Here is a 16,100-nt window from a genome sequence, read left to right on the forward strand (position 1 = left end):
GATGGGATCCTGTCCTGAGAACTCTGTCATCATAATGTCCTGATTGCTGGGTGAAATGATAGAATGCTTGGAATTTCCTTTAAAAGACTCTTAACCCCTCATTTTCAAAAAAAGCATATGAAGAGATAGATAGGTCGTGCATTATACTCTTCAGGTTACTTTGATGTATGTTTAAAACTTTTTCATAATACAAAGTTTAAAAACAAATAACATATGAAATGGCAAAAGAAAAATAATGTCTATGTTGCCCATGTGACCTTCTTGTGCTGCCTAATATATGCCAGGATTCTCATTTTATTTAATAATCGCAATAACCCTAAAAGGTTAGATGAGGTCTGAACAGAAGCCCAGAGGATTTAAATTTTGTTTAACTCCGTTAAGAGCATTTCCTTGTAAGGTGTGCCATGCCCTTCTGACCCCAAACCCAGTGCCCTTTTTTTCAGCATGCATCTCCAAAACCTGTGGCATCACATTGTTTTAGCATTTTGTTTTTAAATAACTTCACTTTGTGCTAAAGACTGAAAGTTAATTGTTTTAAGTCACAATAAACCAACAAATGTATATTAATGGCCTATTGTATGACAGTAAAATAATGTGCAGCCATTGTTTAAGCATCCAAGTTGAGAAGCAAACTCACTGGAAAAGAGAATCTGATTCCACAGATAAGAAGAGGAAACATCAATTGATTGCCAACAGGATTTATTTTTTTCCATACAAAACAGCACATTTTAAAATTCACAAAAACTCGGATTATCTTTTTTGGTCACAACTGGAATTGATATTTGGTTTCCCTTCAAAGGTCTGGTTTATCCCCACAAGTGCATCTTGCTCTTTTTCATGCTCCTTAGTAGGAGTTTAAAAACCTGAACAATAGAAATCAATTGTAATAAACTCAAAAGTGACATAGGCCAATGCCATTGTCAAACTGGTCATTGAAAAACACTGAAAAATTAAGTAAAATTCTATACTTTGAGGAGCCATTTTCATAGTTTGTCACTAGAGAAGTTTCTCTGAATGTGGAATGTATCAGAAAGCAAGAGGAGGAAGCACAGTGCTCTCTCATTAGCTGTGAAATTGGCTCTTTGTGTTGCTTCACTGCAACCACCATTTTTCGTTGATGGCCAGTCTTCTCTTCCTTTGGGAGGGTAATAAGGGGAAGATGCAGTCTGAGTGGTTTAGTAAAAGTATAAATTTCTCTTTAATTTAGGTGCATTTTGCTGGCTTACACTATTCATATAAAACTTTTTAAAAGATAGTTATTAAAGGTTTTTAAGAATAAAATGTAGACCAGTATACCATAATGAATTTAAATTTTAATTCACCGAAATAAGTGAAATGTCACTGTACCACACCACTCACAACTTTTATCACCTTGACATTGTTTACAAGTGCCTAGTGAAATCTTTAACCTCTTTTTTGTTCCCTTCTGTCTTCTGAACAGTTTCAGGGACACTCTTGAAAGTCACTGGGCTAATACTTATAGAACGGCCCTCTCTTAGATACATCCTTCCTCAAGATCTTCCCTCCTTTCGGCCTCAGTGATCCTCAGGAGACCTCTCCTAGTGTAGTGGTGATGGAGGGTTTGTTCTGAAGCTCATGTGACCTGCAATATCTTTAGGTTTGCAGGTGAGGTTACAAATGCAGACAAAGTAGTGGAATATGTTTCTTTGCAAAACTAACTGATCCAGCTAGGATTTAAAATGACTTCATAAGTACTGCATCAACCTGTCATAGACCGCTTCAAAACAATGAAGGGCTCAAAGTGACTCATATCATAAGGCTGTCAACAGAGAAATGCTTTTATCCAAACTCTGTATTTACGAGAGAAAGCAGGGTACTGATGAAAACTGTTGACATTCTTTTGCTGTGATAATACATAATCAAAAGAGGATATACATTTGATGAAATAAGAACACTGTCACTTGAATCTTTTCAGCTAACATGTAATTCTATCTGTAGATGTAGTCTTGTGCTTCAATAATGTATCTGTTTGTATTGGCAGGAAAGGACTTTTATGGACCTTTCCAAACAGCAGCCATTAATCTCTAGAATACTTACTTTGAGGTTAGACATTTCCTCATCAAGGGCCTGAAAGTAAACATGAAACAATGTTCACAAATTTAAGCAGTCTCTGGGCTGTCCCTTTGCCCTTCAAAAAATAGAAATAATGAAAGTACATTTACAAGTCATGGTTCTATGAGGATCAGCTAATTTATGAGGAAAATCAGCTGTAAACCAAGAGTTTGCATGTTCCTCAGCAGATGAAGGAAACAGTCTCACAGGCTCAAAAGACATGAAAGTAAGTGACCCTTAAAGAGTGGAGGGAATGGGATCTTAACATTACTGTTTTGAACCTCAAATGGGTCTGCCCTGATATGGCATGTTATAATTCCTGCCGACTTGGAATAATAACAATAATTAAAATACATATATATGTTTTATATGTGTATATGTCATGTAAAAATCTGTATATGTATACATATATATTCAATTAGCTAACTTTTTAAACCTAAAAACAATGTGTAAGTTGAGTTTTGTTTTGAAATGAAAATATGCATGTCTTGGTTTTTCTTTAATGGAATGTAAATTCCTAGCCTTGAGTTTACAAAAGATAAGCATTTGAGTACTGATAAAATCAATTTTGCATATAGAATGTGAGACTTATTTGTAATCTTTGCAATATCTAACATGATTTATTTATAGCTGGTTGTGGCATAACGTGTCAGCCCAAAATGCCCGGCATGCTGACTGCAAAATAACCTGAGCAAAGACCTTCCTTGAAAAGAAACTTACAAATCCTGACTGGGAGACACTTACAGGGTCACCGAAGAGTTGAGCACAGGAAGCTTTGAACATTGCACTTTCTCTCCAGAACTAATTGTTTAAGAGACATGGGCTTCCCTTTGTAGCCTGTGAGACAGGACATAGGTGATTGTTAAGATCCCATTCCCTCCTGAGTGTCACTGCCTCAGTGCAATTATCTTCACTGATACCATACTGTTGTGCACCTGCAACAGAGAGAAGATCAAGAGCCTGGACATTCTTATTTATTGTCTACCACCACGTGATAGTGGATTCAACTAACAAGGGTATCATTGACAGGCAATTATGGAATTCCAGGCAATGGAGAGAATGTAGAAGAGTAAGCCACAGAGTCCCTGACCTCACATAGCTGGAGAGACATGATCTCCATTGCCACTGCTTTACTTCAGGGATCCTCACCACTGCTCACATGGTTTATTGCAACAGACTGTTAACTGGTATGCCCTTCCGGCTGTCTTGTTCTCCTTTGGCTAATTCCCCAGATCACAGCAAGAGTTAGCTTTTTAAAATACAAAATTGAGCAAGTCTCTCTTCTGCATGGGCTTTCATGGAATGACCCCTGCTCAACACTGCTCACCACTTCAGCCTTATCTTTCACTACGTTTCCTCAATTTGTGGTCCTCTCATACTGACCCATCTGCAGTCCCCTGATAATTTCCTGTCTTAAATAGTGTTGGGAGCCTCTTATTGGAGAGTATTCTCTTTAATTATGCATTATGCAAATGATTTTAAAGAAAAGGCACTAATATTGTGTGTGTTCCAGGTTGGCTGATGAGTATAGTGTGTTTATTTTCTTCATTGATTTTTGTCCTGCTTTATTTTTTATGACCTTCCACATCCAAGTGAAAGTCATTAGGTAGAGAAAGCAATTCTCTATACAAACACCTACTGTTAAGCTAGTGCTTAAAAGCTTATTCCATTATTTGTTGTATAATAACTTGCTTGTATGTTTCATCAAGGACTCAGGGGAAAGGACTTCCGTTCTGTCCAGGTATTAGAAACTTTTATCTTTTGATAAAGTATCACTTCAATATTTCTTCCAAGGTGGAGTTTTACTGTAATCACATCCTCAGGAATCATGTTGTAATTATAAAACAAGAAAAATATATGGGTGGAACCATGCTCTAATTCAGTAGTAAACTTGTGTTCAAAAATTAGGCAAAACATTAAAATATAATTCTAGGAGTAAAGTTTACATATTTAATTTTTTTTGGCCTGGCATGGTGGCTCACACCTGTAATCCCAGCACTTTGGGAGGCCGAGGAAGGTGGATCACTTGAGGTCAGGAGTTCAAGACCAGCCTGGCCACATGGTGAAATCCCATCTCTACTAAAAATATGAAATTACCTGGCATGGTGGTGGGTGCCTGTAATCCCAGTTACTCAGGAGGCTGAGGCAGGAGAATCACTTGAACCTGGGAAGCAGAGGTTGCAGTGTGCCAAGATTGTGCCATTGCACTCCTGCCTGGGTGACAGAGTGAGACTTCATCTCAAAAAAAATTTATGTTAAAAATATTGTAGTTTAGGCCAGGCGCGGTGGCTCAAGCCTGTAATCCCAGCATTTGGGAGGCCGAGGCGGGTGGATCACAAGGTCAAGAGATCGAGACCATCCTGTTCAACATGGTGAAACCCCGTCTCTACTAAAAATACAAAAAATTAGCTGGGCATGGTGGTGTGTGCCTGTAATTCCAGCTACTCAGGAGGCTGAGGCAGGAGAATTGCCTGAACCCAGGAGGCGGAGGTTGCGGTGAGCCGAGATCGTGCCATTGCACTCCAGCCTGGGTAACAAGAGCGAAACTCCGTCTCAAAAAAAAAAAAAAAATTGTAGTTTAAATTTTGAATGGTTAATTCACACATATGGTTTACAAGTTCTAAAAGGGTATAATATATGGATGTATATATACTATGATTTTTGCTTTTTACACAAATGAAAGCATATTACATATATCGTTCTGAAATCAGCCTTTTTCTGATTTCAAATATGGCTTGGAAATTTTTACCTATTAGTGTAACTAGGGTGGGGCGCAGGGGCTCAGTTCCCTCCCATGCTTGCCAAAGATGTAACCCAGAGATGGGAGCAGAGTTGTGGGGGCATCCCAGAGACACTTCCTGTTCTCCAATCCATATGTTTTCCCAGATGTGCCTAGGTCTTTGACCTCTCTTACCCCAGGAATGGGGAAGGGGTCCTGGAGGTGTGGTGAGCTTACCGTTGGAATAAATATCTTGGACCCAAAGAATTTAGCAGAGAATGATTTATTAGACAGAGATATTTATGAGGCAGAGAGAGAGAGAGAGAGAAAGAGAGGAGAGAGAGAGCTCCCATGCTGCCATGGGAGGGATCCAAGGGAGGATCCCACTCCTGACCTCAAGTGATCCACCCTCCTTGGACTCCCAAAGTGCTAGGATTACAGGTGTGGGCCACCTATCCCTGTAGGTAAGGAGCAGTGGGTTTTTAACCTTGGAGTTATTCCCACCCCATTCATGTTCTTATACAGTGAGAGGAGTTCTTTCAAACTTTGGCTGGAGTGATTGATCTTCCACTTTGATATCGGATTGGCTGCCCAGCTCACAATCAGAGCCCCCTCCTCCCAGAGCTTTGAGGTGGGGGGCGCTTTTTGGAACACAGAAGCTCACCTGGAATTTCTACCTAGCCCACTGTAAAGTCAGACAAAGAACTTTAGTCTCCCAGATGGGGGTGTGGATGGAGGCGTGGTGCTGGGAAGCTCCTGCCTTTGAAACCAGCCCCTGGTGGACCCACACTGTCCCTCATTAGTACACACAGAGATTTTACATTCATTTCAATGACTTTAGGGTGTATGATATTTGGCATGCATAGTGCAGTCTCCTGTTGCAGAACATTTAAGTTGTATACAGTTTTTCACTATCACAATCAATGCTCCATTAGTACATTATGTATATGTATTACCACACATGTAAGAGTATTTCTCTTGATTAAATTCCCAGAATTGAAATTGCTAAGTCAAATGGTATATCAATTCGTGACAGATTTTCCAAAGTTGCCCTTCATAGGCCTGGTTTCTCACATTCCTTCCAACACAGTACATTATCAGTTGTTTTACCAATTTGATGTTGTAAGTCCTTTGCCAACCTGATAGATGAAATGGGTATTTCCCAGCAGTTTTAATTTACATTTCTCTTATGAGTGAGGTTGAACATCTTTTCAAATGTTGTTAGATATATTTATATTTCTTTTTATGTGACTAATCTGTTCGTATCTTTGCCTGTTTTTCATTGGATTGTTAGTCTTTTACTTATTAATGAGAGCTTTTTATGTAACAAAGAAATTAGTTCTCTTTGATATGAAACATGAATCAAATATTTTTTCATATCTCATTTTTATTTTGACTTTACTTTTGGCATTTTTTGTTATGTGGAATTTATTTTTACTGTTATTAGTCAGATGTCAATCTTTTGTTTTATGGCTTCTGATGCAGATTAAAATTTGAAAGGCCTTCCCACTCTTAGATTATGCAATATTTCTTTCAAACTTTCTTGTACTACTTTTCCCCCCGATTTTTATTATTTAAATATTTAACCCATCTGAAATTCATCTTAAAGTGAGCTACTTTACTTACTTGTAGATGGCTGTTAATAGCAGTCAGGGTCTAGTCAGGAAAACAGAAAGCACACTAGATATCTTAAACAGAAAGGAGTTAATACGGATTTGGTCACAAAGATGGTAGAAGCCTAAAACAGTAAAAGGAAAATGCTGAAGTAACCAGATAAGAAGCGGCTATCACCTCTAGGGCTGAGGAAGCAAAGGGAAGACATAAGATGACCAGTGCTTAGGACTACAAAGGAGGAATCCCTCTGCGGAGGGCTTACTGCCCAGCCTCTGCTAGTACCTCTAAGGGAGCTTGATGAGGCTAGTTGTGGGAGGCCTGAAGAACCAGGAGCTGCAGCTAACTGCTACTACTGGAGCAACATTGTCAGAAACAGGACAAGTAGAAAGGAAATCTTTCCTCCCATCCCGCCTTTTACTATTCCTCTACTGACTTCAATTAGCAGAACCCAACAGAAAGCAGCTAGAATGGGAACCTGGGAAATATAGTTTGCAGAATCTCAGACTTAGTATCACAGAGTAGAATAGATATAAATGGTTTTATAACTGAGAGATAATGAGTAAACAACCATTATTTGAACAAACTATTTTACATTATGATTTGAAATGTCACTTTTATCCTATAATATTTAAATCTACTTATGGGTTTTCTGGTTTACTCCAAAGAGTTCTCTACCTATCCCATGCTGTAATACCATATTGTTTTAATTAGTGTTGTAGTATAATATGTTTTTATATGCAGAAAGGCCAATCCTTTCTTGTTATGCTTTTTCTGAATTTTCCCAACTATTTTTTTTTTACTTTTTAAAAACGTGGGTTTTTACTTAAAAGATCTTTAAAGGAATTAAAAAACAAGAGCCAATTATAGGAAAATGATTTTTGTTTTCTTTGGGATTTTAAAATTATTTATGGTGATCTGAATCTTCATATATTAGTTACTTAATAAATATATATAAATAACTTTATTAACATTTTAAAATATTATTATGTCTTTTTAAAAAAAATTCTACCTCTATGTATTTCAAAACTGCTTTAATTTTATTATATTAACAGTGATTAGGTAAATAGAGAAAGTCTAGGGATCCTTTCCTTTGTCAGCAGTTCTTTATTTACTTCCCTGTCTCTGAGTCAATGTGAACCTCTAGAAAGAAAGAGGGACCAAACTAGGTAGCTTTGTGTAATCCAGACAAGATATAATGGTGACTTGGATTAGGGCAGTGTATTCATCTATTTTCATGCTGTTGATAAAGGCATACCTGAGACTGGGAAATTTACAAAAGAAAGAGGTTTAATTGTACTCACAGTTCCACATGGTTGGAGAGGCTTCACAACCATGGCAGAAGGCAAGGAGACATCTTACATGGGTGGCAACAGGCAAAGAGGCAGTTTGTGCAGAGAAACTTGTGTTTTTAAAACCATGAGATCTCGTGAGACCCGTTCACTATCACAAGAATAGCATGGGAAAGACCCGCCCCCTTGATTCAGCCGTCTTTCACTGGGTCCCTGCCACAACACATGGGAATTATAGTAGCTACAAGATGAGATTTGGCTGGAGACATAGACCAAAACCGTATCAGGCAGTAAGAGTGGTGGTCAGGGGAAAGTGCTCAGATTTGGTATAAATTTTGTAGGAGAGCTCATTGTATTTGATGGCAGGTTGATTGTGGGATATGTGAGAAAGAGATGAGCAAAAGCTAAGCCTGACTCCAAGGTTGTTTGCCTGAGCAAATGGGAAATGGGTTGTCTTTTACTGAGATGGGGAACACTGCAGGTGGAGCAGAGTAGGCAACTAGAAACCAGATATATAGTTTTGCAGAGGAGGTTTCAGATGCCTGTTAGACATTCAAGTGCAGAGAGATGTCCAATAGGCATTTGAATATGCGTTTAGAGTTCAGTTCAGGGAAGAGGTCTGGGCTGGAGTTATTCATGTGTGAGTCTTATGTATGTAGATGCTATTTAAAGCTCTTGAAATCCAGTAAAATCCATGAAGTAAGCAAATTTAATATAGAAAAAATAAGAGTCCAAGGACTAAGCCCCAGGGAATTCCAGCACTGAGAGGTTGGGAGGATGAGGAGGACTCAGCAAAGAAGAATGAGAATTAACAGTTTGAGAGGAAAGAGGAAATTAGCAGGTAGGGTGTCTTGGAGTGAAAGTAGAAAGTTTTTCAAGGTAGAGAGAAAGATCCAAAGTGTCAGATGCTGCCGATGGATCAAGAAAAATGAGGAGTGGGAGTTAACTATTGAATTCAGCAGTAGACAGATCATGATTTGCCTTCATGAAAGGGTTTCAGTGGAGTACTAGAAGAAGAAGCCTGAATGGAGTGGGCTCAAAGAAATCCCAGTCACATGGGAGGAGAGAATATTGGAGACAGTATATATATAGGCAATTCCTTCAATGAGTTTTACTGTATAAGAAAGGAGAGAAAGTGGGATCTCCATGGGAAGTAGAGTCAAGGGAGGGCCTTGTTCTGATGGAAGAAATAACAGTATATTTGGATGCTAATGATAATGTGCATGGAGGGAAACTAACCATGGGTAAAAGGCTTCGAGCAATGTCCTAGTTAGTCAAAAGAGGATGGGATTTAGTGAATAAAGTAAGAAGTTCATGTGTTTTTTTTTTGTTTTTTTTTTTTTTTTTGAGACGGAGTTTTCGCTCTTGTTACCCAGGCTGGAGTGCAATGGCACGATCTCGGCTCACCGCAACCTCCGCCTCCTGGGCTCAGGCAATTCTCCTGTCTCAGCCTCCTAAGTAGCTGGGATTACAGGCACGCGCCACCATGCCCAGCTAGTTTTTTGTATTTTTAGTAGAGACGGGGTTTCACCATGTTGACCAGGATGGTCTCGATCTCTCGACCTCGTGATCCACCCGCCTCGGCCTCCCAAAGTGCTGGGATTACAGGCTTGAGCCACCGCGCCCGGCCTAGAAGTTCATGTTAATTGGAAGCACAATCAATTTACTTCTAGTAATAGGGAAGAAGGTCACACATACCAGCAAAGATGCAGTAGGTATATGGAAGTGGTGGGAGATTATGGAAATTTTTCCCAAATTGTTTCAATTTTCTTGGTGAGCCAGGAAGCAATGGGTAGATGTGTGATTTCATAAGGCAGAAGTTATGAAATAGTATATGAGAGTGAATCAAAGGAATATAGTGTGATTTTTTGGAGAGAATTAACAGCCTAGTTAAAGTTAGTGACCATGAATTTGAAATGAGATCAGTTGTCGTGTGTTTTTCTCTGGTGAAAGAGATTTAACCAAGGCTGTAATTTGACCAACAGACTACAATCATGTGAGAGAAAAGGCATGACATTAAGGGTGTATGCAATTGAAATTTAAGCTGAATGAGAAGAAAAATGAGCACATGGAAGGAGGAGGGTGAAGGCTAATCAAAAGATGACAAAATCAATGGATTATAGTGTGCTGCCATTAAAACATTGTTGGATTTTGAGCTCTAAAGGGAGTAAACTGGAAATATAGAAGATGGTGTTGGAGAGTTGAAATATATAGATGGTTATAATTTTTTATACTGACGGCAAAAACTAGGGTGTGACCTTACAAGTGAAGGCTAAGGTAGTGTGAAGAACAGACTCATGAGAGGAGGGAAGTTCAGGGAACTGGGAAGTCAGAACATCTGAAAAGTCGTCTAAAAGGATATGGAAGTCACCAAAAAAATTGGCAAAAGTAGTGTTAGAGCAAATAACAGCAATCCAGAAGTGAAAATCTTCAAAGAAGGAAGGAAAATGAATGACCTGGGGTATTGAATGGCCCATTACTATTGATGGATTTCTCATGAATGGTTTAGCATCCCCCTCCTTGGTACTGTCCTTATGATGTTGAGTGAGTTCTTGTGAGATCTGATCATTTAAAAGTGTGGCGTACTTCCCACCTTGCTTTCTTGCTCCTGCTTTTGCCATGTGACACAGCTGCTCCCTCTTTGCCTTCTGCCATGATTGGAAGCCTCCTGAGGCCTCCCGAGAAGCAGATGTCACTTTGCTTCCAGCTGTACAGCCTGTGGAACCATAAGCCAGTTAAACTTCTTTTCTTATAAATTACCCAGTCTCAGGTATTTCTTTACATTATTAGCAAGGTAAGAATGAACTAGTACAACTATTAACAGAAAATATACAAATTAATATTATCTGATGACATGAAAGTAAAAGCTAGTATATTTTAGAAAGTAGGGAGAGAGAATTATTTGGAAGCAGTGATGATGAGCAAGGAGGAAAATCTACCCCACGTGAAGACCCATTGGTACAAGGAGAGTGGGATAGAAACTGTTTGCTTCTGAGCTGTTGGGCAAGTAATGTCCTCTGGAGAAAGTCAGTGTTCCTTTAGAGAAGTAGTTCTAAAACTTGGCCACAGTTATGCCAACCATATCCCAGACTAATTAAATACCCACCTCTGGAGGTAGGACCTATGCAGCTGTATTTATTTTTGTTTTGTTTTGTTTTTTTGTTTTAAGCTCTGGGTGATTCTGAAGTTCAGCGAAATTTGAGAATCACTACTTTAGAGCAAGAAGGTGAAGGGAACATTCTCAGAAGAGTTTGTGAACTGACGAGAATTTACTTGTGGTTGAATGTGAGTTTCAGAGAGCACAGTGGAAAAGTCTCAGTATATGGGGATAGGGGAGATACAGGATTACAAAAGATGATGAAAAAATAGATAGACCACTAGCCGGACTAATGAAGAAAAGAGAGAAGAATAAAGTAGACACAATAAAAAATAATAAAGGGGAAATCATGGATCCCACAGAAGTACAAACTACCATCAGAGAATACCATAAATACCTCTTCAAAAATAAACTAGAAAATCTAGAAGAAATGGATAAATTCCTGAACACATACACCCTCCCAATTTTAAACCAGGAAGAAGTTGAATCCCTGAATAGACCAATAGCAAGTTCTGAAATTGAGGCAGTAATTAATAGCCTACCAACCAAAAAGCCCAGGACCAGACAGACTCACAGCCATATTCTACCAGAATTACAAAGAGGAGCTGGTTCCATTCCTTCTGAAACTATTCCAAACAATAGAAAAAGATGGACCGCTCCCTAACTCATTCTATGAGGCCAGCATCATCCTGATACCAAAACCTGGCAGAGACACAACAAAAAGAGAAAATTTCAGGCTAATATCCCTGATAAACATCAATGCGAAAATCCAACAGCACATCAAAAAGCTTATCCACCACAATCAAGTCGGTGTCATCCCTGGGATGCAAAGCTGGTTTCAACATATACAAATCAATAAACGTAATCCATCACATAAACAGAACCAATGACAAACACCACATGATTATCTTAATAGATGCAGAAAAGGCCTTAGATAAAATTCAACACTCCTTCATGCAAAAAACATTCAATAAACTAGAAATTGATGGGACATATCTCAAAATAATAAGAGCTATTTATGACAAACCCACAGCCAATATCATACTAAATGAGCAAAAGCTGGAAGCTTTCCCTTTGAAAACCAGCATAGAACAAGGATTCCCTCTCTTACCACTCCTAGTCAACATAGTGTGGGAAGTTCTGGCCAGGAAAATCAGGCAAGAGAAAGAAATAAAGGTATTCAAATAGGAAGAGAGGAAGTTAAATTATCTCTGTGTGCAGATGACATGCCTGTATATTTAGAAAACCCCATCATCTCAGCCCCAAAACTCCTTAAGCTGATAAGCAACTTCAGCAAAGTCTCAGGATACAAAATCAATGTGCAAACATTGCAAGCATTCCTATACACTAATAATAGAGAGCCAAATCATGAGCAAACTCCCTTTCACAATTGCTACAAAGAGAACAAAATACCTAGGAATACAACTAACAAGGGATGTGAAGGATCTCTTCAAGGAAAACTACAAACTACTGCTCAAAGAAATAAGAGAGGGCACAAACAAATGGAAAAACATTCCATGCTCATGGATAGGAAGAATCAATATCATGAAAATGGCCATATTGCCCAAAGTAATTTACAGATTCAATGCTATTCCTTTCAAGCTACCATTGACTTTCTTCACATATTTAGAAAAAAACTACTTTAAATTCCATATGGAACCAAAAAAGAGCCCTTATAGCCAAGATAATCCTAAGCAAAAAGAACAAAGCTGAAGCCATCAGCTACCTGACTTCAGTAACCAAAACAGCATGGTACTGGTACCAAAACAGATATATAGACCAATGGAACAGAACAGAGTCCTCAGAAGTAATACCACACATCTACAACCATTTGATCTTTGACAAACCTGATGAAAACAAGCAATGAAGAAAGGATTTCCTGTTTAATTAATGGTGTTGAGAAAACTGGCTAGTCATATGCAGAAAACTGAAACTGAACCCCTTCCTTGCACCTTATAAAACAGTTAACTCAAGGTGGATTAAAGATTTAAATGTAAGACCTAAACCCATAAAAACCATGAAAGAAAACCTAGGCAATACCATTCAGGACCTAGGCATGGGCAAAGACTTCATGACTAAAACACCAAAAGCAATGGCAACAAAAGCCAAAATAGACAAATGGGATTTAATTAAACTAAAGAGCTTTTGCACAGCAAAAGAAACTATCATCAGAGTGAACAGGCAACCTACAGAATGGGAGAAAATTTTTGTAATCTATCCATCTGACAAAAGGTTAATATACAGAATCTACAAGGAACTTAAACAAATTTACAAGAAAAAAACCAAACAACCCCATCAACAAGTGGGCAAAGGGTATGAACAGACACTTTTCAAAAGAAGACATTTATGTGGCCCACAAACATAAGAAAAAAAGCTCATCATCACTGGTCATTAGCGAAATGCAAATCAAAACCACAATGAGATACCATCTCAGGCCAGTTAGAATGATGATCATTAAAAAGTCAGGAAACAACAGATGCTGGAGAGGATGTGGAGAAATAGGAATACTCTGACACTGTTGGTGGGAGTGTAAATTAGTTCAACCACTGTGGAAGACAGTGGATCTAGAAATAGATTCACTATTTCTAGATCTATTCTTCAAGGATCTAGAAATAGAAATACCATTTGACCCAGCTGCCAGGTCTGTCCCACAGACTCTGGTTGAGGGACTGATTAAAGAAGTACACATACACAGGTATTTTGCCTGAGAGCATGGCTAGGGGACTGCACAGCTTAGCACCAGAGACAAGAGTGCAGTCCTGATAAGCCTGAGACCCTTGTATTTATTTTAGAACAGATTTAATGACAAAGGCCTGGAGCAAACACAATTTGTGGGTAATTAACCTTGTTGATCCCCCAGTAGGGAGCAGTCCTGCATGTGGATGATCAAAGATTGGTTTCTGGAGAAACAGGTAAACAAACCTATCTAAATAAATTCATTTGCACTCCCTTGTTATCTGCCCTTTGCCTCAGGGTAAGAACAGCCACCTTCAACTCATTCTTCTCAGAAGCTTTGCAAAACCTCCCAGCCTTCCAAGAAGGTTTGCATCTTTCCTTTAATTTTTCCCACCACCCTGAAAGATCTCCCACATCCAGCAATCTCATTACTGGGTACATACCCAGTAGATTATAAATCATTCTACTATAAAGACACAGGCACATGTATGTTTACTGCAACACTATTCACAATAGCAAAAAAATGGAACCAATAAAAATAGCAAACTTGGAACCAACCCAAATGCCCATCAATGTTAGACTGCACATATACACTATGGAATACTGTGCATCCAGAAAAAGAAAGAGTTCATGTCCTTTGCAGGGACATGGATGAAGCTGGAAACCATCATTCTCAGCAAACTAATCCTGGAAGAGAAAACCAAACACCATATTCTTACTCCTAAGTGGAAGTTCAACAATGAGAACGTATGGGCACAGGGAGGGAAACATCACACACTGGGGCCTGTTGGGTTGTGGGGGGCTAGGGGAGGGATAGCATTAGGAGAGATGCCTAATGCAGATGATGATCAGTGGGTGCAGCAAACCACCATGGCACATGTATACCTATGTAACAAATCTGCATATGTATCCTAGAACTTAAAGTATAATAGAAAAGAAAAGATGATGGCAGAATCAAATACAGATTTGAGTCTGGAGGGTGAGAGGGATGAATTTTCTCGGTGTTTTACTTGGTTCTGAAAGTACCAAGCGCCTCTACTTTAGCAGCTGCAAAATCAGAAGCACATGATTGTTTCCTTCATTTGTGGCTTTGATGAATCCTTAGGAGGTGTGGCTAGAAAAAGCGATGCCAGACACCTCAGGAAGAGATGCTTGAAATGCTTTTGCTATGATTAAGTCATCTTGAGATGTATGCTTGAGAACTCTTCCCCCTGAATGTGACACTATCTCCAAAACAGCTACTAGGACTTCAGCTGGAACAGATATGCCCATTTTGCTGCAGTTCCATGGCGTCTTGCTAAGCTAGCTCTCGGGATTAAGCATGTGAGGAATGACTGTAGATAAAAGACTTCAGAGTATATGCTTGCTGGCCTTGAAGGTCATGAACAAATTTGAAAGAAGACTCTAGAGATATTGCCATAAAATTATTTAACAAGACTGGCCACTGTTGAACATGAAATGATGAGTTCAGCACTGAGAAATCTGGCGACACTGGTTAACTGATCTCATCCACCTGCCTCTTCTATTCAGTCATCTTCACCATGCTTTCATCTAACCACTTGCTCTGAGATGATGCAGCACGATGATGACAGCTCAGAGAAGCTTCCTGACCACAAAAACTCAGTAGAGGTCAATGCATATCACTGTCTGAAACAATAATGTTTGGCAGCTTGGTAACTACAAATAAGCAGTAGGAGTTTGAGACAAGCTAGGGAGACCTTGAGCCATTTTATTGACTCTGTCATAATCAAGCAAGTTCTTTTACTGAAACTTTCCAGCTATTAATATAAATCTTGGCCAGTGGATCTTGGTCATTTATTTGGAAAAAGTAGATACATTGGAAACATTATACAAGCTAGTAAGGCAAAGATTTCCCAATGCCACAATCAATGTCATACTGCCAGATAAAGCTCAGGCTTAGCCCATCATGAAAAATAAAAAATCCTAAGGGGCTAAAAGTAATGGGATCATGATATGTAAGATGCTTAACCAGAGTGCTCCTCACTTTGAATGAAGATTGGTTATGGAAGTATCAGCTTATAACAAAATTAAGTTTTTCAACATCTTCCCTAAAGAAGATTATCAACCAGTTCCTAGTTGACTTCAGGATCTGTGTATGGAAAGAAGACATGATATAAATGATACTATATATAGGTGCTTTTCTGAAAATTAAGGTAAAATATTGCATTACATGATAAAGGAGTAAGAGAAAAATATATTGCATCAGATATTTTAAGTTAAGTAACCACATTCCTATTGCTAATTGACAAGTGATGTATTTGAATACACAGTCAAATTTCAGTGAAATATTAATTACCATTTTTACAGCATTGATTTTACAGTCACAAGCTGCTATTAATATGCATGCCAGCATTCTTTCAAGTGTGCCCAATAGCATTGAAATGCTTCTTAAAATATTAATTTTGCCAAAAATTTGGTCATTTCATATTTTAAAAATTAACTAGCATATGAATTAATTCCTATGTGAGATTGCTGCAATGTATTTACTTGTGATTTAGTATAATGGAGAGATCTCTGGTCTGAGAATCAGGAGAGTGGGATTCTAATGTGCAATCAAGAACCAATTAGTTGTATTCCTTGGGCAAATTACTGACTTCTTGGAATCTCTGTC

General features: G+C 38.6%; 1 protein-coding gene and 1 non-coding gene across 5 annotated transcripts in view; both read left to right on the plus strand.

Annotated features, from left to right (window-relative positions):
• The window catches only part of FILIP1 (filamin A interacting protein 1), a 276,138-nt gene that overhangs the window by 159,929 nt on the left and 100,109 nt on the right, over window positions 1–16,100 (plus strand). The gene's annotated exons all lie outside the window — the stretch shown is intronic.
• LOC120363327 (small nucleolar RNA U3) lies at window positions 959–1,175 on the plus strand. The gene has a single exon (XR_005578902.1). It is a non-coding gene; the product is annotated as a small nucleolar RNA U3 (small nucleolar RNA).

Source organism: Saimiri boliviensis, chromosome 4 (assembly GCF_048565385.1).
Source record: "Saimiri boliviensis isolate mSaiBol1 chromosome 4, mSaiBol1.pri, whole genome shotgun sequence".
In the NCBI taxonomy this organism is placed as follows: Eukaryota; Metazoa; Chordata; class Mammalia; order Primates; family Cebidae; genus Saimiri; species Saimiri boliviensis.